A 27,240-nucleotide genomic window follows, 5' to 3' on the forward strand; every position below is an offset into this window, starting at 1 on the left:
CCTTATCTTTATATGTAAATTCATTGCAATTATTCTCTTGTATTTATAAATTTTGCTATATTGACTCTTGAACTTCAACTTCCTGTCTACTAAAACTCCAAGATACCAAGCCTGATTCATGTGTAGAGGTTTAAGTGCTGTGAGGACATCATGTTGGAGACAATGGATTGCATACAGCCTCAAAAAGGATTTAAACAGAATTTAATACTTCCTATTGTAGGCGGCCTGGAATAGCCACCTATATCTGCCCTCAGAGGATGCTCCACCTAGATAGGACTTTAGAGTTACCCACGTGTTGGGCTTAGTATTGTGTGGTATTTGTGTATATGTTACATTAGTTTTTTGTAATCCTTGAAGATGTCTCAGTGACTGAGACGAAATATAGGAAGTATTAAATTCTGTTTTAATGCATTCTGAGTGATGTATACAATCCATTAAACCTCCACCATGATGACCTAGCCTGATCAGTTTCCTCTAGAATAATCCCACCAATATAATACAACATGCCTTACAGTTATTAACATTGAAATGACAACCATTATCACATGCCCACAATTTCCAGCCTATTCAAATCATTCTGCAAGTACTGCTTATCAGCAGCACTCCTGATTATCCTACCTATCTTTGCATCATCATCAGTAAATAGATATATGTCAAATCCTTCCCAATGTCATTAATGTAATGACATTGGGAAGAGATGCTGATTTTTCTTTTTTTTTTTTGCTGTTTCTAAGTGTACTGTGAAGGGATGTTGAGCAGCAGCTGCACATGTTCCATCGAGCTTAGTACTGAGTGGAGGAATTATTGATGTTATTAAAGATGAGCATTTCACATAGAAATATTTGTACAATATACATATTGCAGAAACGAAACGTCTGTATGAAAGTGGGGGAGAGAGAGAGAGAGAGTTGGTAAGAGATGGGTCATTAATAAATCTAATTGCTCTCCTCTGTATTGAGTCAAGCATTTTAAGAGAGCTTTTTGGGGTTCCCACCCATATGTGAGAGCAGTATTCAATAGCTGGGCGAATTTGTATAATATTAACAGCTGTTCAGCAGTGAAGTAACGTCTTGAGCGAAAAAGAAATCTTAGTTTTTTTGAAGCTCAGGATGCAATGGTTGTGATGTGTTTATACCAGGAGAGGTTTCATGTGAGGAAAATTCCAAGAAGAGAGATCTGAAACTGTCTGGAAATTTGGGTATCGTCAAAAAGGAAACTAGGAAAAAGATGATGAAAAGCCAAACGGCTATTTTTCTGGCGAGGTTGATAAGTTAAGGGGATAAAAATCCCTTATTGTTTTAGAGCCAGTAAGCGAAACTAAGATGGAAAACTACGATCTGAATGTTTCATGCCTATCCAAGCGTAAGTGACCACTTGGTAGTGCCCCACCAAGGCAACTCGTTGCAAAGGTGGAGCAAGATCCCTCATTATTCTTGATATTTTCTCATAATGTAAAAACACACAGCTCCTAAGAGATGTAGTGCTGCTTCACATTATGAGGAGAGGTCACTACCCAGACCGGTTTCAACCTTTTTTGAGGTCTCATCAGTGAGTAGCTAGACCTAGAATATCAGAGTTTAAGTGAAAAGAGCATACTTTCGCTATACGAATGCCAGAAAGGTGTGTCACTATATTATGTTATAACATATTATAACTAAGATGAAAAGCCAAACGGCTATTTTTCTGGCAAGGTTGATAAGTTAAGGGGATAAAAAGTACTACATCTCCTAGGAGCGGTGTGTTTTTACATTATGAGAAAATATCAAGAATAGTGAGGGATCTTGCTCCACCTTTGCAATGAGTTGCCTTGGTGTGGCACTACCAAGTGGTCACTTACGCTTGGATCCGCCGACAGTTCGTCGGCATGAAACGTTCAGATCGTAGTTTCGCTTACTGGCTGTAAAACAATAAGGGATTTTTATCCTCTTAACTTATCAACCTCACCAGAAAAATAGCCATTTGGCTTTTCATCTTAGTTATAATATGTTAAAACATAATATAGTGACACACCTTTCTGGCATTCATATGGCAAAAGTATGCAAGTTCTTTTCACTTAAACTCTGATATTCTAGGTCTAGCTACTCACTGATGAGACCTCAAAAAAGGTTGAAACCGGTCTGGGTAATGACCTCTCCTCATAATGTAAAGTAGTACTACATCTCCTAGGAGCTGTGTGTTTTTACATTATGAGAAAATATCAAGAATAGTGAGGGAGCTTGCTCCACCTTTGCGACGAGTTGCCTTGGTGTGGCACTACCAAGTGGTCACTTACGCTTGGATCCGCCGACAGTTCGTCGGCATGAAAAGTTCAGATCGTAGTTTTCGATCTTAGTTTTGCTAACTGGCTGTAAAACAATAAGGGATTTTTATCCCCTTAACTTAGGAAAAAGATGATTCTTTTTTTTTTTTTTTTGGAAATAGGACAGAAGTGTATTTTATTAGCATTGAAATTGATGAGGTTATCCGAACCCTATTGTAGGATGGCTTGGAGATCGAAATTGGGGGTGATGATGGCGGCGGCTGATGTTCTGTAGGTTGAGGTGAGTTGTGTAGGGGAAGGTTTATCAAATGAAAGCAAGGAGTGTAGTGTGCTGTCATCTGCAAAACTATGTACTGGGATGGAGGTCAACTGAAGTAGGTCGTTGATATATAGCAGGAAGAGGGTTGGTAAGAGGACTGAACCTTGTGAAACCCCAGCATTAATTGAATGGTGAGAGGACAGGGAGTCATCCACCATCACACATACAGTGCGTCCAGACAGAGAACTGGCAGTCCAACTACGAAAGTCCCGGGTCAGACCAAATGATGGCAGTTTGCTTAGTAGCTTTTGTGCCAGACTTGGTCAAAGGCTTTGATGATATCAAGTGCAACCACCTGAGATTTGCCAAACTTCTCCATGGCATTTGTCCAGAGATGGGTGACATATGTGAGCAGATCTCCTGTTAATCAGCAGCGATGGAATCCATACTGGTGGTCGTTTGTTAGGTGGGTGTCTTCAAGGTAGTGTAAGAGTTGGGAATTGATGATTTTTTCCATTACTTTAGACAGGACTGAGGTAAGTGAGATAGGGTGATAGCTGGATGGCAGTGACTTGACACCCTTCATGGGAACGAGCTGAATATAGGCCAATTTCCAGTTTGTGAGATAGATTCCCGTGGAGTAAGAGTATATATAGGAGACATATAGGGTAGGAGTCAGTTCTGGTGCACAAACTTTCAAGACAATTGGGGAATTGCCATCCATACTTTTTTTGTGTCTAATTTGGACAGTATTTTTCTGATCTCATCCTGGCAAAAGGATAGGGGACATTTGTATGTTGGGTGTCTGGAATTGTTGGGGGACATTTACCATCGTCAGTTATGCATGTGTTGGAAGCAAAGTGTGAAGCCAGAAGATTGGCTTTTTCTGTGAGTGATGATTCAATAGAGCCATCTGGGTATGATAAGGGTGGGAAAACAGTGTTGGGCAGAAGTTACAGCCAATGCTTCGGCGAGAGACCAAAAGGATCGGCTGCTAGGTTCCTGCTTTTTTCCTCTTTCAAAATCTGTTTTGGAAGCATTCTTTTTTTTTTTTTTTTTTGCATCTATTTTGGGCTTTGGTATAAGCTCTAAAGGAGGATGAGGTTCTTGATTTCAGCCAGTTATGGTATGCCTGGTGCTTCATCTGTACAGCCTTGGCACATCTTTGGGAGAACCAGGATTTAGTTAGGGAATGGCAGTTCAGATTACTGTGTGGAATGTATGTTTCCATGCCAGTGAGGATTACTTTCATAATAAGTTCGGTGCATATGTTTGGGTTGGAAGATTGGAAGCAATAGTCCAATGATGGGAATGTGGCATAGAAGTTGCGGAGGATGTCCCACAGTGCCATGTGGGACAGCCTCTGCACTTTTGTATGGGAGTGTCTGTGTAAGCGTTGTTGCATGGGGGAGGAGATTAGCACCAGATTGTGGTCAGAATTATCAAGGTGACTCACTACTTTAACTGTGTATTTGGAGGGGTCATTGGTGAGGAAGAGATCTAAGGTGTTTGGGGAGTGGTTTGGGTTATCTGGTATTCTAGTTGGCATCTGAACAAGTTGTGTAAGGTCGTTAGTGATGACAAATGTTTCAGCATCACTGCCTGCAAGATCTGTGCAACTGGAGGAGAAGGAAAGCCAGCTAGTGATGTGGACATTAAAATCTCCTAGGAGGAAAATTTCGCTGTTGGGAAAGTGGGATTGAAGAAAGCAAATTTTTAAGGAGATGAAATTAAAGAGCTCAGAGTGGTTGATTGTGTTGGGAGTGACAGAGATAGCAAATGAATTTGACTGAGTGGGAAAAGGTATTTTCAACCAAAGAAGGTCAAAGTTAGGTGATTCTAGGTTGGGTGACATACTGCCAGAGACCATACTGGTCTCTGGCAAGGTATGTCAGAGCAGATGTATGCACAGACCACTCTTGGGACGAAAGTTGTTAAATAGTCAGTAGTTTGGGAGGTTGAGATAAATAGTGCTTAGGGAGATGAGATTTGAGTTTCTGCCAGAAAGAGTAGTTGGAGTTGGGTAGACTGAAGATGGTAGTGGACACTAAGTTTTAATAATGGCAAACCGTGAGCAGACATATAAATACAAAATTAATAATGGAAAAACTCGCATAAAAAGATTATTTAATAGTATAATTTTTGCCTGTGTGTCACAGGCATCTTCAGTACATTTTAAGCTCAAATTAAACAATAACTGACAATTCCAAAAAGCACCACCTAAGTAGCTAGTGTAAGATAACTAAAAAGGTCAATAAATTTCCTAACAAACAAAAAAAAATTATGTATACAATAAAAAGTTAGAAAAGATTAGCTGAATTATAAAGTACTACCTCCCATAATGGGTATAGATGTAAACCATCAGAAGTTAGGAGAGTGAAGTAAAGTTTCACGTTTCTTTATAAAATCTCCACCTTTCTCACTTCTCTTAAGGACAAGCTTCAACATCTTAATTATTCAGGTGTTTACCAGATTCCTTGCTCATATGGATTGTCTTATTTCGGACAAACAGGAAGATCTGCCTCTATTCGGCTAGAAGAACACTAGTCTTATATTCAATACCTTGAACATGAACAGTCTGGACTTGCAGAACATGCCATCATCACTAGACCTAGAGTTCATTGGAAAAAGACAAGAGTCCTTCACAAAAGTCGGTTCCTCATGGAACGGCTTTATGAAGAAACAGGTGAAGCTTTACTTCACTCTCCTAACTTAAACAGATCTGATGGTTTACGTCTATTCCCTTTATGAGAGATAGTACTTTATAATTCAGCTAATCTTTCCTAACTTTTTATTGTATATATAATTTTTTTTGTTTGTTTGTTAGGAAATTTATTGACCTTTTTAGTTATCTTACACTAGCTACTTAGGTGGTGCTTTTTGGAATTGTCAGTTATTGTTTAATTTGAGCTTAAAATGTACTGAAGATGCCTGTGACACACAGGCGAAAATTATACTATTAAATAATCTTTTTACGCGAGTTTTTCCGTTATTAATTTTGTATTTATTTGTTGTGGACACTATTAAGGTTGGAGTTTAGGCCACAGATGTTGGTGAAGTGGATATGCAAAGTTCTGTGAGGCATGGATTTGACTGCAAGGGTCTTGCACATTTCCAATGCAGTGCTTGGAAATGGTCTCCATATTGGCATCACTTGGTTTTCGCACCTGTTTAACTTGTCTGTAGTCAATAATCCAACTGTTGTCACCATTTTGACATTTCCGACATCTTTGTTCCCTTTGTGCAAATAATAAAATAAATCTAGTCAAGTATGTATGTGCGATTGGGGACAAGTGTCTTTTAAATTGATGATTGCTGTTATTAGTTTAGATCTGCTTGTCGGCGTGTCGCAAGTCACTTTTACTAGTCGTGGAAAGTTCATTCTGTCCTTTCTTTTATTTATAGGCCCAAAACGATGGCACCTGACGATATTCTTAGAATTGATGTTGCATTCTTCAGCTAATTTGTTGATGTCCTCTTTTAATGATTTTCCATTTCCTGTAGGAAATTTCAAAATGACAGCATTGAATTTTTTGTTTTTGGCCTCCATCAAGTTATTTACCATTGATGGGATTAGAGCGCAGAGTTCATTCGCGAGCAAATGTAAGCTTGCTTGTTGCTCTGGTCGTCAAGCTGTTAGAGCTTAGCTTCCACTGCACATATTTTGGAGGTAAAATATGTGCAGCACATCACTGCTTTAAATTTTCATTTAAAGCAGTGATGTGCTGTTTGGGGTTTTCAACACATTTACCTAAGTTTGGAAGTTGTTTTACCGAAGGGATACACAGTGAACAGAAGAACAGCTGGTTAAGTTCGATAAGTAGTTTTTGCGCAGGAAGAGTGCAGCCAGTGGCAACAGAACTCACAGAATATACTTTTTTTTCTATCTGTGACACCAGTTTTGCAGCAGTGGCACATAATAGGTTTGTCGGCGGTGATCGATGGCATTGTGCTGGCGAGACACGGGGTGCTAGTTCGCCGCTATCTTTGCTGCATATGGTAGGCATAGTGAGTGCTTACACATGGCTGATTTAGAATGAGTCAACATTAGCCTGATTAAATGCACTATAAGTACTCATAGGTTGTGCAGAAGTATTCCACTCCTCAATACCCGTTGTGAAGGTTTCTGTTTGATGATTAATTTCAATCAAAAACACTTACAATAACGATAAAATGGAGAGCACAAGTTTAGAGTAGCTTATTCACCGACGCTGCCTGGTGGAACAATTGGTCAATAGTCAACAATTGTTTGACTGATTGGTCAATAGTTAGATATATATCGGTCTTTGCACAAGACTTATTGTACAGATTGAATAACAATGGAACAAGAACTAATCCTTGAGGCATATCAACGGTTACCTTGAATATTGCAGATTCATACCTCCCCATATAAGACTTTTTGATTTTTGTCAGTCAGTTATTCTCTATGCATGCTAATAGTTTAGAATCCAATCCCAGATTCTCCAATTTATGCAACAGTCTTCCATGCTGTATTCTGTCAAAAGCCTTAGAAAATCCAAAATTATGATGGTATACCCATTCCCCTTGTCTAGTTCAATGGTAACATTATAGAATGTGAGCAAGTTGCTAAAACATGACCTTAGTAAACTTATTCTGTTTGTTGCATAGTAGAGACACTATGTTAACCTATTTCTGAATGCGAACACTAACCAACGTTTCCAAAATCTTCACCACCATTCCTGAGATGCTGATTAGTCAATAGTTAGATACATTGGTCTTTGCACCACCTTGTGCAATTGGATTATTATATGGGCACCTATATGGAGTCCAAAGACTCATCGTGGGAGACCCAACCTATCCACACGATCTATCATACCTCTCCTTGAACACATTAACAGACAAAACATTTACAAATGACTCTGGCAAACCATTCTACTCATTCACAACCCTCCAAGCAAGAAATCTAGTCCTCACACCCTTACTAACTACACCTTTATTCAACTTTCAGGGATTGACCCCCTTGTTCTGGACCATCTAGCCAAGCACTGAAACATTTCCACTGCATCTATCCTATAAAACCCTTAAAGCAACTTAAATGTTTCTGTCATATACCCTCTTTTTTTTTTCCTATCAATCAACTTCAGCAATCCAAAGGCCTTCAATTTATTCTCATAGGGAACATTTCACAGGCCGCTCACCATCTTGGTCACTCGCCTCTGAATCCTCTCCACTACTTCCTCATTCCCAAGAAACCCAGGGGACCAGACTTGAGCATAGTAATCCAGATTTGGGTGTATCAAGGCCTTATAAAGAGGAATAACTTCCTTATCTCTACTTGTTAATGTGTTCTTCATTAGGCAAGTAATCTTATCTGCTACCTTAGCAATATGTCCTCTAAACTTTAACTCACTGTCTACCACCACGCAAATCTCTAGTTTCATCTATTTCCTGGAGTACAGTGCCATCAGTGTGATACACAGTTTCTAACCTATTTATCTCAAACTGCATAACTTTATGTTTCTCCACATTAAACTGACACCAATTAACTTCTGCCCATGCTCACAGCCTATTTAAATTGTCCTGCAAGCTCTCCACATCACTTTGATGAACTAATTTGCAAAATTAGTTTGCTGATGATGCAAAATTAGTTTGCTGATGATGCAAACTAATTTTGCATCATCAGCAAACAAGTGAATATTTTATTTCAGGTTATTTATGTAGAAATTAAACAGCAATGGTCCCAGCACTGAATCTTGCGGCACACCACTAGTCAGTTGTTTTTGCCATGCTTTTGCCCCTTCATGTAGCACTTTTTGATTCTGTCAAGTAGCTACTTAACCATTGTCATATCCATCCTCATTTGTTCTAATTTGAGGAACAGAATTCCATGTGGTATTCTATCAAATGCCTTTGAGAGAATACCACATGGAATTCTGTGGTATTCTATCAAAGACATTCGACAAAGCCACAAAGCCATATTGACTCATCATAAGTATCATACTTTTATCTTCCCATTCTTGAGTTCTCTTTATGACCAGTTTTTCTAGTACTTTTACCACCATGGCTGAGATACTGATTGGTCTATAATTTGCTACTGCAGTCTTAGAACCTCCAATTATGCAAGGGAATTATTTTGTCCTCTTTCCACTCCCTCAGAACTCTACCAGAGCTGACACTTAAATAAAGAGCTTACTCAAAGGTATTGCCAGTTCCCTTGCACATTCTCACAAAACCCTAGCTGATATCCCATCTAATTCCGCAGCTGTATTTACATTGAGATTCTGCAATATCCTAAGAACCTCCAGTTCATCCACCTCTGTTCCCACATTAGTGTCTGTCAAATAAGTTAAAGCAGTAACCTTACTAGGATGATATACCCTTGCAAAGTGGTCACTCAGTAACTCAACTTGGTACACAATAAATAATGGAAAAAAACTCATGTAGAAAGATTATTTATTAGTATAATTTCCGCCTGTGTGTCACAGGCATCTTCCGTACATTAAGCTCAAAATTAAACACTAACTGACAATTCCAAAAAGCACCACCTAAGTAGCTGGTGTACGATAACTAAAAAGGTCAATAACTTTCCTTAAAAAAAAAAAAATAAATAATAATAATAATACAATAAAAAGTTAGGAAAGATTAGCTGATTTGTAAAGTATTATCTCCCATAAAGGGGATAGACGTAAGCCGTCGGATCTGTTTAAGTTAGGAGAATGAAGTAGAGCTTCACACTTCATTCTCCTAACTTAAAAAGATTCGACGGCTTACGTCTATCCCCTTTATGGGAGCTAGTACTTTACAAATCAGCAATTCTTTCCTAACTTTTTATTGTATTATTATTTTTTTTTTTTTTTTTTTTTTTTTTTTTTTTTTGAGGAAAGTTATTGACCTTTTTAGTTATCTTACACCAGCTACTTAGGTGGCGCTTTTTGGAATTGTCAGTCTGTGTTTAATTTTGAGCTTAATGTACTGAAGATGCCTGTGACACACAGGCGAAAATTATACTAATAAATAATCTTTCTACGTGAGTTTTTTCCGTTATTTATTGTGTACCGATGTGTCTACTCACGGTTTACCTCTTTTAAAACTTACAGTAACTCAACTATTTTATCCACTTCTGTTTCCTCATGACCATCATCACTCATTAAGGTTAATCTTCCATAGTCATTCTTCCTCTTACTTGCCTAGCTAATCAGGCTAGATTCTAGCTTCAGCCTGATTAGCTAGAATCTTCTCACAATCTGATTTTGTCTTCCTTGCTATGCTGGTCACCTTTCTTGCTTAGGCAAGAAAGGTGACCAGCATAGCAAGGAAGCTGTGATGTAGGTATGCTACTGATGTCAAGCCAGTAGAATAATGGTTATCCAATTCTTTTCACTTTGGCATACTGTTTGAAATGTAATATCTTATCTTTGTGTGTGTGTATTTTATTTTTTTCCAGAAAAATGAGATGACTAGAAGCCAAAAGATAAAAATAGAAACACTATTTTACCTTAAACCAGTGGTCGCCAAAGGGGTCGATATGACATTGTTAGGGATCGATTTGGGCTCAGGGGTCGATAGAAAAATATAAGACATCATTGTATGGGTAATATTTAATTCGGTTAACTTGGATTACCTCCATGACAAGACATGGAGGTAATGACAATGCAATTAAGAGCGAATAGTGGGATCAGTACCGCCATCTTACGGGTCCATGAATAGGACCTGTAAGATGGAGTAAAGTCATGAAAATAGTTACTGAGGCCAATCAAGTAGGCCAAAATGACGTATTTACCAATAAACGGATGTTGGTGGTTCCTGCCGGCCGGCGCAGCGGGAACGAGATTGCAACACGTGCGTGGTTCTTATTTACTGATACTTACAAGTATTCGATCCCAGTCTCATTTTTGCGTATAGAAATACAAGTGAATTAATGTTCTAAAATTCATCAACATACATATTATAATTCAATCGTTATTCATTCACGAACTAAACTTCTCTATGTTGAAGAGTTGAGCAGCGCTGGTAGTAATACCAGTGATATTAATACCAGTAGTTTATTAATACCACTAGTAATACCAGTGATATTACTAGTGATAGTAATATAATAATATATACTATATTATACATACAATAAACACATTAACTATAAAATAAACAATCTAAAAACTCACATAAGTGTCTTTTTTTGCTTGTCCTATTATAATTATGTAATAGTAAAATATAGGGGGTCGATAAAAAAATTGAAGGGGTCGACGGGCAAATAACTTTGGCGATCCCTGCCTTAAACAAACCACACAACTTCTTGGAAGACTTCTTTGGGTGCACATGAGAGAAGTATCAACAAACATTGTGAGGATTACCATTTCTCTTTATCGTTTTATTTCTCTTTTTTGCATAGAACTATGAGAAATCTGCTCCAATCATCTGGAATTCAATCTTATGACCAAGCCCTTTTGAATTATGCCGTGGAGCCATTTCAAACCTTTTATAGTGGTCCCCTTTCTGGATTTTAGACTTTCTACCTCAAGTACTGATACATACTCCACATATTGATATGATGCATTCCAATGGAATATTTTCTGCCAGTGTTCATTTCGTTTAAAATTTAAAAAATAATTACAGCAGATGTCTTGAATTTCAATTTTCATGTTCTTATCATCTAATTACTCATCAAATTCCTGCATTTGTACCCTCAAGGGGTGTAGATATGATAGTACTACATGAAAAATTTACATCATTACTAACTTCCTATCTACAATTTTCCACCAAATCAGTCTGTTACCTGTCAAAGTTCCAACATTATCAGATCTTATTTCTATCTTCTAAGGCACTGTTCTTTTAATCTTTCCTCTCCCATTCTGTTTAAGTGATCATACCACCTGAGATTAGTTCTGCTAACACATTAGTGGAAGAAGACAATGTCAAGTTCTTTCCTAACATCCTTGTTTTTAATATGATATTGCCTTTGATGCCATTCGTTCATGCCCCTAATCTTTCTCAGGACTCGCATATTTGCTATCTCTAGTCTTTGGTCAAGTGTTTTACTTCTGAATCCGATGCGACTGAGATTAATAAATTAAAATTGGTTCGAACACTGTCAGCATAGAGCTAATTTAGTGTTTTAAATAATTTTTCTTTTATTCCATATAAATTTATTTAGAGATGATTTTCCACCATACCAGCTTTGTTGATTCTGTCGCCTCTATCCATACTTGTTCTATAGGTTCTCATTCACAATGCAGTTGATGTTTTCAATGTTTCTGCCTATTTTCATTGTCTTTGTCTTGTTATTGCTGACCTTCAAAGCACATCATACGTCTTTTCCAGATCTACAAAACTTATATACAGATCTTTGTTATATTCCAACGATTTCTCAACTATTTGTGTTAAAGTGAAGATCTGATTCTGACAGCCTCTATTTGGTCTGAATCCAGCTTTTCTTCCAGAATCCTTCTCAACAATTTCTTAAGTATACTTCTATAAATCTTACCAGGAACACTCAGTAGAGAAATACATCTGTAATTCTCACATTCAGTTTTAATTCCCTTTTTTTTTTATATATGCATACTATGAGAACTCTACTCAAATCATCTAGAATACGTCCCTCTGTCTAGGCCTTCTGAACTATGCAGCCACTGAAAGACTTTTATACCTCCATACTTGAGCATTTCTGGTCAAATATCATCTACTCTTGCTACTTTTCCACATTTCAGGCTTTTGATGGCTTTTTCTACTTCATGTATGGATATGTATTCCTGAATGCTGCATGCCTGTTGAATGTTTTTTACCACTATGCTATCACTGCTTGTTTCATTTTGTAATTTTTTTGAAGTAATTACTGCACACTTCAAGGATATCTTTTTCTCCAGTTCTCATGTCACCTTTATCATCTCTAACTCCTTTTACAGCACTCTTTCCTCCATTTCTAAGCTTCTTCAACAACCTCCACAATATTTTGCCGCCACCATGATATTTATTTTCTATGTTCTTGCCAAAGTCCTCCCATGACTTTTGTTTAGCTAGTTTTACACAGTGTTTATCTTTCTTACATTTGTCTCTGTATTCTCTAAAAGCACAAGCTGACTTATTTGCCAGAAACTTTTGATAAGCTTTCTTCTTTTCCTTCACTGCCTCTAACTTCCTGTGTCCAGCAAGGAGTTCTGATTTTTTCTATTCTCGCAGACAACCTTACCACATGACTCTCTGGCTGAATCAATCAGTTTTCTTCAGGGCTTGCCACTGAATCTCCAAGGTTTGGTTCCTGTTCTCAAACTCTTTCATTTTTTCTTGAATAATGTTTGTGTATTTTAGTCTACAGTTCATATCTGAGAGCTGCTCAACTTCTATTCGCTTTAAAACTTTCGTATACGTCCTTTTCAATATGGAATTCAATTTTATCTTGCTCAACACTAAATATTGATCGCTTTCAATTTCAAATTCTCTGTACACTCTAGTGTCTCGCACCATGGAGAAAACTTCACTATCAACAATAACATAGTCAATGAGACTTTTCTTATTCCTTGCTTCTTCTCTCCATATGAATTTGTGCACATTTTTATGTTGGAACATTGTGTTAGTAATAATCAATCCATGTCCTGAGCAGAAATCCAATAGGTATTTGCCATTATAATTAGCTTTGCTCTTTTCTCCAAATTTTCCCAAAATATTGTGTCTGACAATCATTTCCTACTCTGCTATTCAGATCCCCAACAAGGACCAACTTTTCTTTTTTTTAAAGGTGTAGAAAGGCTTATGTGTTCTTCGTGCATGTTGTTTAATTTTGACGGTATATATCAGAACACAGAATTATAAGTTATTTATTGACTTATTGCTGAATCAGACCGTGTGTCAAATTAGCAACTCATCTGTTCGCGCAAGGACAGCATCCCTCCTTTATCACATCCAGGAGTCTATGAAGTAACTTGCTTGTGAGATCAAGCCTACTACTACGGTCAAACAGGAAGAACCGTAGACATCCGCGTCAGTGAATATAAAAGATACATCCAGCATTATCACTATAGCAAGTCGGGCCTAGCAGACCATGCTTTGGATACCCCTGCACACAGGATCGACTGGAAGAAAACAAAAGTACTGCACAGAAGCTTTTACAAGTCAGAGAGATTGTTCTTAGAAGCAACAGAAGCCCTGAAACATACTCTGAATCTCAACAGTATGGTATCTTACTCCACAAAATGGTATTTACCTCCACTTTGTGTTATTGCTACAATATATATATATATATATTTTTTTTTAGAGAGCGCCTAATTAGGACTTTAGTCTTTGTGTTGTTGCTACAATTTTGTTAAACTAGTCCCTTTGTTACACCATATTGTTGTAGTCTCAGGTACTGTAACAAATGTTTTTGTGCTCTGAAGATGCTGGTTATAACACCAGCAAAATATCAGCAATAACTCAATAAATAATTATTTACTTATAATTCTGTGTTCTGATATATAACGTCAAACTTGAACAACATTTGCCTTTTTCATTGTGTTCAGTTGCTTTCTCTAAAGCCTAAAAAAATTCCTCCACTTGTACCTTAGTAGAACCTTCTGCACAAATAAGTCTCATTGTCCAGTTCCCCATTCTCATATTTGCCCACATCATTCTACTTGAGATTGCCCGCAATTCAAGATGGTTAGCCTCATATTTAGTGTTGAGCAGTATGGCTACTCCTTTTCCTTGATTGTCATTGCCCAAATATAACATTTTGTATTTATTGCTCAGAAAGATCTCACCAGTTTTTGTCTTTTGTTTCAGTCATTCCTATTGTATCGACCCCAATTCCTCAGCCACCTCCATTTCATTGCCATTCAGGCTTCTTATGTTGATAGTACAGATCTTGAACTCTGGTGATGCTGAGTTGGGGTGTGTGTTTAGGATTTGTTCCAGTAGCTGACTTTTCGCTGTTCGCCCTGGTTCCTGACAAAAACAATGGGGACCTTGTTTAACCATGCAATGACCAAGCCAACATGAAATTCTGTCATGTTGTACCATCATTGTGTATTGTGATTTAAGCCAATAAGAATACAATTCGGTCAACTAAATCCCAAATTGCCAGCCCATCCTCTTTCGTTCAGGTAGATACCTGAACGAACGAGTATTACGTATCCAGGTAGATACCTAACAGGGTGCACCATGAGAAAGTGTACTGGACATTAGGTCAGAAGCCCTGGTCAATTCTCCACATTCCTTTAAAGGCTATGTGAAGGTCTCCTCTCAGTTATACAGCTTTGAACCTTAAGCACTCTTCTAATTAACTTTATAGTAATTTCTTCCATTTCAAAGCCTTTTCAATAGCCTCAACAATTTGTCTTTTTCTTATATATAGCTATTTGTGCAGTTAGAAATATAGCAGAGAAATTATTTATTTTTTTTATAAATGGCCATTACAGCATGGAGAATGATTTTCTTTTTAGGTCAAAATTGAATTCGAGCTGATCTATGATCCTATTGCAGCATATACTAGAATATCAGCCTAATAACAGTCAGGATACTGCAAATAAGCCAAAATATCTATTTTCTATGGATCCCTATTTTAAAAACTCCAATACATATTTAAACCATATATATTATTATTACCAGAAACCTCTTGCCGGTGTGAGGTTCAGGATACATCATCTGCATCAGCTCTCATGCTTTTTTTTGAATTCTTTTATGCTCCCTGTGTTCACAAGCTCAAAAGATAATCCATTCCAGTCATGCACTGCTCTATGAGAGAAAAATCTAACATTTTGGACTGCATTCATTCTCAACTTCCACTGATGACCTCTTTTTCTAAATCCACTCTTCATAAAATAAAAATTTCACTTACTGGTGTTATAAAAAAAAAAAAACAATCATGATTTACTTATGTTAATTTTTTCACTGTATTTATACATACAGAGTGAAAATTTCATAAATAACATTTAAGTTTTGTTATATATGAGATGATCTAAATATATATATACACATATATTGGTTTGCCTTTCGTAATGCAATTGTACACATTAGTATTATCGCATGTGGTTAAGTAATAATATAACAAAATGCCATGTGGTTAAGTAATAATATAACAAAAAGAGGCTTAAATGCATTTAAGTAAACTTCCTTATCATATCAGCAGCCATGCTATCACAAGAATTTTGTTTCAAATCTCAGTAATACATCTTAGATGACTTTTTTTTTTTTTTTTTTTTTTTTAAGAAAAGCATCATTAGATAATGAGAACACCAGCAAGAAAAGTGCCAGAAAGCTGGAAAAAACTAACAAGTTTTGTGATCTTGGTAGTTTATATATGCATCTTTAACTACTCTCCAATGAGGAACTGTCCATACTGAAGTTAATACTGTCAATACTCAAGTTAATACTGAGGGACAGTATAATATATAAAGACTTTGTATATTAGTGAAACTGTTTTATGCTTAATAAAAAGCAAACGAAAAGAAAAATATGTTTAAGGAGCAGATAGAGTCTGCAGTAAAGTTCCTTTTATTGCAAGTGCATTCAGAACTGCTCAGTTAAGTGTAATTCAATTGCAGAAAACAATTATTCTTCATGCCTACTTAAGCAAAATCAGGGAAGAATACATTAAGGCAATTGGCTTACTAGAAGATATATATACAAGTATACTAGTGAAGTGAGATCTTTTATTGTATTCTGAGTAATTTGAAAAGTAAGATAAACTGAATGAATGAGTGAGCAGCAATAAATAAAGATAAATAGGACAGTGCTAAAATAAATAAAAATAAATACTTTTAACTGAACGCTATGTTCAATAAGTTGTATAGTATTTGATACTATCTCTCAGAGTTGAATTTAACTGGAAGACGGTGATAAGGCTTATAGGTTGACTATTCATAATTACATTTATTAAGAAAATTACAATGTAGGCTTTATTAACTAAAATAAATTTAATTCATACTTCCAATATTTCATAAAAGTCAAACTGCCATCATCAGGGAATAAAAACATAAGATATGCACATGCAGGTAACTGTCAGTTATCGACAGAGAAATTTTTTTATTTTTTTTTATTTATTGAACTCATACATTTATTTATTGAACTCGTTTTTCTTCAAGAGGGAAGAACATTTGATAACATTTAGAAGTGGTAACAACAGCTCACAAATTGACTACATTTTGATTAGAAGAAAACATCTTAAGGTTGTGACAAATTGTAAGGTAATTCCAACAGATCAAGTAGCACAACAACACCGACTGCTGTGCGCAGACTTTAAATTAAGATCGAAGATAAGAACTTCTGGTTGCCATGGGATGAAGACAATTAAGTGGTTTCGCTTAAAAGAAGAGAGTGTGAGGAATCGTTTTAGGGAGAGAGTGTTAGAGAGGATTTCGGATGGACTGGAAAGTGTACAAGATTGGTGGAAACATAATTCAAAAGTAATCCTGAGCTGTGCAATCGAGGTGCTTGGTGAGACATCTGGAAAGATTAGAGAGCAGAAGGAGGGTTGGTGGTGGAATAATGATGTACAAGTGGCAGTGACAGCTAAGAGGAAGGCAAAGCAGAAGTGGGATGAGTCAAGAGTGGAAGAGGACAGAGAGGTGTACAAACAGAGAAAGCAAGAAGCCAAGAGAGTTGTGGCACAGGCGAAGACCATGGCATATCAAGATCTGTATGATCAATTAGAAACAAAGGAAGGACAGAGAAAAATTTACCAACTAGCGAAATGTAGAAATAAAGCAGCTAAGGACATCTTACATGTGAGGCAGATCAAAGATGCTGAAGGAAGAGAATTATGGAGGGATGTGGACATAAGAAACAGATGGAAAATATACTTTGAGGGACTTCTGAATGAGGAAAATGCAAGGACTCACAGAGGAGATGGGCAGCCTTCTGAGGGGATGGTGCAGAACATCAGTAGAATGGAAGTGACGGAGGCCATGAAGAGGATGAAGAATGGAAAAGCGGTGGGCCCCGACAGAATTCCAGTGGAGGCATGGAAGGCACTGGGGGAAGAGGGAATTGACCTGCTGTGGGACCTGTTCATGAAAGTTTGCCAACAGGAAAATATACCCGAGGAATGGAGGGAGAGTACTCTTGTTCCCATCTACAAGGGTAAAGGGGATGCACAAGACTGTAAAAATTACAGAGGAATAAAGTTGATGTCCCACACAATGAAGATCCTAGAAAGGGTTCTTGATGGTAGATTGAGGGAGGAGGTGGAGATTGCAAAGGAACAATTTGGCTTCATGCCTGGTAGATCAACAACAGATGCTATCTTTGGGTTACGACAGATGATGGAAAAACATCGAGAGAAACAAAGGGAGCTACATCTGGTATTTATTGATCTGGAGAAAGCATACGATAGAGTGCCAAGGCAAGAAGTCTGGAGGTGTCTGAGGGAGAAGAAGGTGCCGGAGAAATATGTCAGGTTGGTGCAGGAAATGTACAGAAATGTGAAGACAAGTGTTCGGACCTGTTTGGGACAGACAGAAAGTTTTCAAGTAACAGTTGGCTTGCATCAAGGGTCAGCATTAAGTCCGTTTCTGTTTAATATTGTGATGAAGGTGGTAACAGAGGAGGTGAGAGAAGATGCACCTTGGACAATGTTGTATGCAGATGACATCTTGCTGTGTGTAGATTCAAGAGAAGAAGCGGAAACTAAACTGGAAAGATGGAGAAAAGTACTGGAAGAGAGGGGTATGAGACTGAGCAGAAGTAAGACAGAGTATATGTGTTGCGCAGTGGGCGGTGGCCAGGAGACAGACCTGGAGCTGGAAGGAAATGTCATCAGGAAGGTGAGAGACTTTAGATACTTAGGTTCGACAGTGGAAGAAGATGGAGGAGGTGAGAAGGAAGTGGGATGCAGGATACAAGCAGGTTGGAGGAACTGGAGGGAGATGGCTGGAGTGTTATGTGATAAGAGGGTGCCAATCAATCTGAAAGGCAAAATTTATAGGACAGTAGTGAGGCCAGCTATGACATATGCTATAGAAACTGTGGCCCTGAGGAAAAATAACATTAGCAGGATGGAAGTAGCAGAGATGAGAATGCTTAGGTGGATGTGAGGTGTGACCAGAAAGGATCAGCTGAGAAATGACTATGTCAGGGGAACAGTGAAAGTTACGAACTTAGGAGTGAAAATACAGGAGGCAAGGTTGAGATGGTTTGGTCATGTGATGAGGAGGGAGGACGAATATGTGGGAAGAAGGGTCATGCAGATGGATGTGCAAGGAAGGCGGAAGCGTGGGCGGCCAAAGAAGAGATGGAGGGAGCTGGTAGAAGAGGACTTGAAGATGAAGAACTTGGATGTGGTGACAGCCCAAGACAGGAAGGTGTGGAGGAGACTCATAAGAAACAGTGACCCCACTTAAGTGGGAGAAGCTGCAGAAGAAGAAGAAGATACTGTGCAATTCCTAGAATGGCCATTTAATTATTTGTATGTATTAAGAAGTCATATATACAATAGTAGAAATTAATTACATCATCATTATCAAATTCCTGCCATGTACCCTCAAGGGGTGTACAGGATATGATAGTACTACATGAAAAAAATTACATCATTACTAACTTCCTATCTACAATTTTCCTCCAGTCTGTTACTTGCCAAGACTCTAACATTCTCAGATCTTATATTTCTATTATCTAAGGCACTTTGTACCGTATCAATCCACCTATATCTTGGTCTTCCTCTGAGTCATTTTGCTGCAAACCTGGCAGAGAACACTTGTTTTGCTAATCTTTCTTCGCCCATTCTGTTTAAGTGACCATACCACCTGAGATTAGCTCTGCTAACGCATTCTGAATGCTGACAATGTCAAGTTCTTTCCTAATATCCTCTTTTTAATATGATATTGATGCCATCTGTTCACGCCTCTAATCTTTCTCAGGACTCTCGTATTATGCGGTCTCTAGTCTTTGGTCAAGTGTTTTACTTTTGACCCAGCTCTCAGATCCATAAGTTAAAAACTGGTTTGAACACTGTCTTGTATACAGCTAATTAAGTGTTCTGACTAATTTCTCTCTTATTCCATATGAATTTATTCAAATGACTTCCCACCATACCAGCTTTGCTGATTCTGTTGTCTATTTCTATATTGAATTTATCATCTTCACTAAAAATTGTGCCTAAGTAGCTGAAATGTTTTACTTGTTCCACAGGTTCTCCATTCACAACACAGTTGACATTTTCAATGATTCTGCCTATTTTCATTGTCTTTGTCTTTTTATTGCTGACCTTCATACCATATCTATTACAACAGTTATTCAATTTAGTCAGAGAATCTTGCAGACTTGTAGCAGATTTATTTAGTAATATAACATCTGCATAAAGCAAAGAGCTGACATTAACATCTCCAATTTTGATATCATGTTTAATACCACTTTCCTTCATAATGTAATCCATAATAGATAATGAATAACAGAGGGGATAATGTACATCCTTGTCTCACACCAGATTTAACATTAAACCATCTTCCTGTACTTCCTTCAATTCTAACTGCTGACTTACAACTCAAATAAAGACTAAGTATTGCTTGATATCATGCCCCATGGACACCATATAACTGTAGCGTATTGAATAGCTTCTCTCTTGGCACCTTGTCATATGCCTTTTCCAAATGGACAAACCTTAAATACACATCTTTGTTATATTCCCATGCTTTCTTGACTATTTGTAATAAAGTGAAGATCTGATACTGACAGCTTCTATTTGGCCTGAATCCAGCTTGTTCTTCACCAAGCTTTTCTTCCACAATTCTTCTCAATCATTTCTCAATTATGCTGGCATAAATCTTGCCAGGAATACTCAGTAGGGAAATACCTCTGAAATTCTCACATTCAGTTTTATTTCCCTTTTTACATATGGGTACTATGATAGCTCTACTCCAATCATCGGGAATTCATCCCACTGTCCAGGCTTTCTGAACTATGCAGTGCAGCCCCAGTAAGACTTTTATACCACCTTACTTCAGCATTTCTGGTCGAATATCATCTACTCCTGCTGCCTTTCCACATTTTAAGCCTTTGATGGCTTTTTCTACTTCAAGTATGGATATGTATTCCTGACTGCATGCCTGGTCAGTGTTTTTTACCACTGTGCTGTCATCACTGCTTGATTCATTTAGCAGTTTTTCAAAGTAATTACTCCATACTTCAAGGATATTTTTCTCCCATTTTCATGTTACATTTATCATCTCTAACTCCTTTTACAGCACTCTTTCCTCCATTCCTAAGCTTCTTCAACAACCTCCAGAACATTTTGCCACCTTCTTGATATTTATTTTCTATATTCTTGCCAAAGTCCTCCCATGACTTTTGTTTAGGTAGTTTTACACAGTGTTTAGCATTCTTGCATTTGTCTCTGTATTCTCTAAGAGCTCAAGCTGACTTATTTGCCAGAAACTTTTGATATGCTTTCTTCTTTTCCTTCACTGCCTCTTTAACTTCCTGTGTCCACCATGGTGTTCTAATTATTCTATCCTTGCAGACAACTTCACCACATGCCTCTCTAGCTGAATCAATCAGGGCTTTCTTCAAGGCTTGCCACTGAATCTCCAAGGTTTGATTCCTGTTCTCAAACTCTTTCATTTTTTCTTCAATAATCTTTGTGCATTTTAGTCTACAGTTCACATCTGAGAGCTGCTCAACTTTTATTCGCTTTAAAACTTTCTTACATGTTATTCTTCTCAATATGAAATTCAATTTTATCCTGCTCAAGACTAAATAGTGATCACTTCCAATTTCAAATCCTCTGTACACTCTGGTGTCCTGCACCAGGGAGAAAACATCACTATCAACAATAACAAAGTCAATGAGACTTTTCTTATTCCTTGCCTCTTCTCTCCATGTGAATTTGTGCACATTTTTATTTTGGAACATGGTGTTAGTAATAACCAGTCCATGTCCTGAGCAGAAATCCAACAGGTATTTGCCATTATTATTAGCTTTGCTCTTTTCTCCAAATTTTTCCTAAATATTTTTGTATGTCTGACAATTATTTCCTACTTTGCTATTTAGATCCCCACAAAGGACCAACTTTTCCTTTTTCATTGTGTCAGTTCCTTTTTCTAAAGCCTCAAAAAATTCCTCTACTTCTACCTTAGCAGAACCTTCTGTGGGACCGTAGGCACAAATAAGTCTCATTGTCCAGTTACCCATTCTCATATTTGCCCACATCACTGTACTTGAGACTACCTGCCATTCAAGAAGATTAGCCTCATATTTTGTGTTGAATACTATGGCTACTCCTTTTCCTTGATTGTCATTGCCTGAATATAACATTTTGTATTTATTGCTCAGAAAGATCTCACCAGTTTTTGTCTTTTTTGTTTCAGTCACCCCTATTATGTCGATCTGGTAGTTATCTAATTCCTCAGCAAGCTCCATTTCTTTGCCATTCAGGCTTCTTATGTTGATAGTACTGATCTTTAACTCTGGTGATGTTGAGTTGGGGTGTGTTTTTAGATTTGTTCCAGTAGGTGACTTTTCGCTGTTCGCCCTGGTTCCCTGGCGAAAATAGCGGGGATCTTGTTTAACCCAGTGACACCCCAGCCAGAATGAAATTTTGTCACGTTGTACCATCATTTTTTATTTTGCTTTAACCAATAAGAATACAATTTGGTCGGCTAAATCCCAAATTGCCAACCCATTCTCGTTCATTCAGTATCCAAGTAGATACCCAACAGGGTGCACCTCGAGAAGGTGAGGATTGGACATTAGGTCAGAAGCCCTGGTCGGTTCTCCGCATTCCTTTAAAGGCTATGTGGAGGTCTCTTCTCAGTTATACAGCTTTGACCCTTAAGCACAAAAAATCTCAAAACTAATAATTACAGCAACATAGAACTTTGTGACTGAAAAATAAATACTGTCGGACCACAGATACGAGAATTTCAGTTGGCTCGGTGCCAAGAAGAGTCAATTCATGTTGAAGGGGAGAAAGAAATAAGGCGATGTACCAATTGGTCACCAATACGAGAAATCACGTGCTTTATACGTAAAATTTTCCAACTGTTATACAAGCAAAATAGTTATCACTTTATAAACTACAATATCCATAAAAGAGAAGTTAATTTTCTGACGTGTAATAATAAACAACTCATTCCACAATATGATTGATTAACCTATTATTGGAATGGATTGTCCTTCTGACATGAACAGAAGGGTCTCGCATCTGTGGGCATAGAGTAACATGATCAAAATTTTCAAGAAATTTTAAGATTTCAGTTGCATGTAGCTTACCCTAAATGACAACTCAAGATTTTCTCCTCCCCCAGATATCCATACCAGGATCATAACTACCGATCTCCCGAAAATATTTTCTATCCATGGCAAATAATCCTCCAACCATTGTTGGAGATCTGGTTGGTGAAATTTACTACTGTTAATTCTATAGAGTATATGAATGTCAGATCTCTTTAGAGAGATAAAGAGAATTACTTTATTATTATTATTATTATTTAACACCTCCAGGGAGTCCAGAGACTCATCAAGGGAGGGTACCTACTTTACAACTCTCTGTCTCCACCACTTCAACTGCAACTTCCTTCATCATCTACATTAACACCATCTACCACCAAACACCACCACTAGTATTTTCACAGACAATTGTTAAATCTTGAATGAAGGAAAAAATTATTGTACTACATTTCATTCAGATTTAACAAGTATCAAAACTCTCGGAGAAATACTTTTAGAATGGTAAAGGTGAAATTAATGTCTCTAATTAGTGTCTTTGTGAATACAACAAAGGTTGAAAATAGGTGAAAAAATGTTAGTATGCTAAAGTTTAGATCAAAGTTACAGAAGAGATAAGCAGATTAAAAACATGTCCAGAGGCAGTCACGTATGCAAAGTCTAAAAGGCGCGCACGAGTTTTCCGTGAACACACATAGGAGCGACGGCACAGAGTGCAGAAGAATTAGGTACCAGGTAAAAACAATGACGTAGTAGGGAGAATATTACAGCAGTGGATATATAGAGCTTGGCAACACCAACTCGAAGCTCTTTTTCCATCTTGTTCCAGTCATTCCAGGATAAGGAAGTTCGAGTGAGGTTGAGAAGAATGATATCCACAGGCAGCTATGCGGTCAGACAGAGATCCAGCACGAGCATAGGTCTCGGCACAGTGGTATAATCAGCGTAGACCGCGTTGATATGTGGAACCACGTGGACCAATCCCCTCAGAATAACTTCGCCTACATCGAAGGAAGTGAATCATGAACATATTCGCTAGCCAGTCCTTTCTGAAAGCAGCAAACCGAAGGAAGAAACAACGAGCCGTAAAAATAGAGCAGATGATCGAAAGAGAAAGCCAGAGTGATCCTAATGCCCCAGTAATGTAAGAACTTTTTAAATCTTTTGTATATACAGGAATGTTAGATTGTAACAAAGACAAGAACTGATAAGTTATAGGACTTTCGAAGTGTAATAGGACTTTAGCATCTGATCCACATATAGAATGTTATAGCTCTATATATGAGGACTTGCAAAGTGTTGTAATTGAATATATAGTTTTGTTATAGTTAGATAGTTCCTGAGACCAAGATTTGGTAAATGATTACCTAAGAATTAAGTAATTAGAAGGAATTCATAATGTGTTTAGTATTAGATATTGATTCATGTTCAGAAAGATTAAGAATGCCCAGGTTACACCTGCATGATTGAATTAGTTTAGTTAAGTAATTGTCAGTAATTGTACCGTATTTTTTTTAATATGATAAACTTACCTGATCTATCGATACAAAATTGATAATGGAAAAAACTCGCGTATAAAGATTATTTAATAGTATAATTTTCGGCTGTGTATCACAGGCATCTTCAGTACATATTAAGCTCAAATTAAACAATAACTGACAATTCCAAAAAGCACCACCTAAGTAGCTGATGTAAGATAATTAAAAGGTCAATAAATTTCCTAAAAAAAAAAAAGTTAGGAAAGATTAGCTGATTTGTAAAGTACTATCTCCCATAAAGGGGATAGACATAAGCCGTTGAATTTGTTTAAGTTAGGAGAATGAAGTAGAGTTTCACATGTTTCTTTATAAAGGTATTCGATAAGGAACTGACTTTTGTGAAGAACTCTCGTCTTTCTCCAATGAACTCTATGTCTAGTGAAGATGGCATGTTCTGCAAGTCCAGACTTTTCAGGTTTAAAGTATTCAATATAAGATTGGTGATCTTCTAGCCGAATAGAGGCAGATTTCCCGTTTGTTCGAAATAAGATAATCCACAAGAGCAGGGAATCTGGTAGACACCTGGATGATTAAGATGTGGAAGCTTGTCCTTAGGAGAAGTGAGAAAGGTGGAGATTTTTCTAAACAGTCGAAAGGCAACAAAAATATTCAGTGGTTTTAAAACTTTTGCTATACGTTCACTGATGTCTTGTACATAAGGGATAGGAATGCACATTATTTCTTCTGTGTTTGAAGAGGAAGACATATTAAACTACTCAAAGTTCTTTTAATGAAGCAATTCTTATAACCATTAGATAGAAAGGAAGAAGTTATATATTGTAGTTCTTTCTGTAAAAGATAGTCTGAAGAACAAAAGGAGTGGGCCCGATGAACCGGTGTTTTAATAGTTCCTACTTTTTGACTGGGATGGTGATGAGATCCAGCATGGATATAATGGCCTGTATGAGTCTTCTTTCTATAAACTGAGAAATGTAGGTTACTATCTGGTTGGCGAAGAATTAGAAGATCTAAAAAGGCTAGCTGCTTATTTGATTCTACTTCTAGGGTAAATTTGATCCTAGGATGAAGTGCATTTAACTTAGTGAGAAATTGTTGATGTTCATCCGAAGAGCCATTCCATACAGCAAAAATGTCAGACATATCTGAACCAATGAGTAGGTCTGTGAGAAATGTTGTCAAAGATACGTTGTTCAAAATGTTCCATAAAGAAATTGGAGATAACAAGAGAAAGAGGATTGCCCATTGCTGTTCCTTCAATTTGTTGATATAACTTATTTTTAAAGGAAAAATAACCAGAATGTATTACAAAATCAAATACGTTTACAATGTCTGAAGGAAATTCCTGTTGTAGTAATTCAATGCTTTCAGAAAGAGGCACATTTGTAAATAAAGAAACAACACCTAAACTGATCATGATAACAGAAACGTCAAAATGAAGATCTGAAATTTTATTTTTGAAATCCAAAGAATTTTTTATATAAGTATCAGCTCTTTGAGTAGTTTTAATATGTCTTCCTCTTCAAACACAGAAGAAATAACGCGTATTACTATCCCTTATGTACAAGGCATCAGTGAACGTATAGTTTTGGCGCTTTTTGGAATTGTCAGTTATTGTTTAATTTGAGCTTAATATGTACTGAAGATGCCTGTGACACACAGCCGAAAATTATACCATTAAATAATCTTTGTACGTGAGTTTTTTTCCGTTATTAATTTTGTATCGACATGTCTACTCACAGTATACTTCTTTTAAAACTTATCTGATCTACGTTCTCAATGCACCACTCATAAAGTAGAACCTGTGCGAATCAAAAATTTTGGGGATAGCCACGACTGCAATAAAATTGACACACAAGTTTTGGTGAAATTTGGGAATAGTAATTGTATGAATATTGTGCCATTCTGAGTGTTTTCTCCCAGACGACGAAGCCTCTCTAGTCTAATCATTTTGGATGGCACAGCGTTAACAAATAAATTTTTCCAAAATTAGAAACTGGGTTAATACCAGAATTATAGCAAAGGGATTGGCTCTAGCCTAAAGCAGTGTCTTTGTTAACAGTGCAGTGCACCATCATTCAATGCGTTTATAGCAGCTGGAAGATAGAGAAATACTAAGATTTGTATGAGTAAGGAATTAATGAGACTTAAGAGAGAGAGAGAGACAAATGAGTAAGTATGGTAGATAGGTAAAGGTATATATCAAATTAACGTAATTTTACGTTGGCACAGCCGGTAGAATAATTGAAAATTTAATTGGAAGTTTAGTAAGATCCGATATAGGTAAATATAACAAAAATTAACAAAAACAACATAACTTTACACAATCACAAACATTCATGCCCAGGGCAGGATTCGAACTAGCAGGCTTTTGGCTGGAGAGCAGATACACTAACCACTCGGCTAACCAAGCCGGCTTTTTTTTTTTTTTTTTTTTTTTTAAATTAGAGATCTTACATATACGGATTGGAAAGAAGTCAACAGACATCCCCCTGGGCAAGGCACATAAGGTGCATCATGTCATGTAATGAGTCACCTGTTTGTAGCTGGTATAAATTAGAGGAATATGATGTTCCTAGGTCAGTGCCAGTGTCTCGATGAAATGGCTGCAAGAAGGGAACTGATGAAGTTTGGAAGAGGCATGATACGTAGGCCTGCAACATGGCATCCTATTCAGGAAATTGTTGATAAATTGGGCCATTTCAGGTCAACAACTTGTGATACCACATAGAGATGAAAGCACAGGGAAAACTGCAAGTGCTACACACAGTGGACAACCTAACACGCTCACCAAATGTGACTGTAAGGTACTATAAAGGATAATGTGTAAAAACCACCATTCGCTGGCTGACACATTGAATGTGGAGTTCCAGGCATCGACTGGAACACAAATCTGCACAAAAACATTCAGAACAGAGGCTCACAACATGGGTTTCCATGGTAGGATCACAATATAAAAGCAACACATTACATGACCCAACATGCAGCATCATCTTCAGTGGTGCAAAGAATGTGTACAGCGGTAAGTGGAAGTTTTTTAAGCTTCCACTTCCCACTATGGAGCGACGAATTATGCTATATGTTCTATTTAATACAGATGGATTTGTGAAGGTGGCAGAAGTGCAGTGAATGGCTCTTAG

The 27,240-nt window shown here is 37.3% G+C and overlaps 1 protein-coding gene across 1 annotated transcript in view; it reads right to left on the reverse strand.

The window, feature by feature from the left end:
* Vps35 (Vacuolar protein sorting 35) overlaps positions 1–27,240 on the reverse strand; it is a 377,835-nt gene that overhangs the window by 274,912 nt on the left and 75,683 nt on the right. The window lies entirely within an intron of this gene.

This window comes from Typopeltis vanoorti, chromosome 1 (assembly GCF_054136105.1).
Source record: "Typopeltis vanoorti isolate ZY-2024b chromosome 1, IOZ_Tvanoo_1.0, whole genome shotgun sequence".
Taxonomy (NCBI): domain Eukaryota; kingdom Metazoa; phylum Arthropoda; class Arachnida; order Uropygi; family Thelyphonidae; genus Typopeltis; species Typopeltis vanoorti.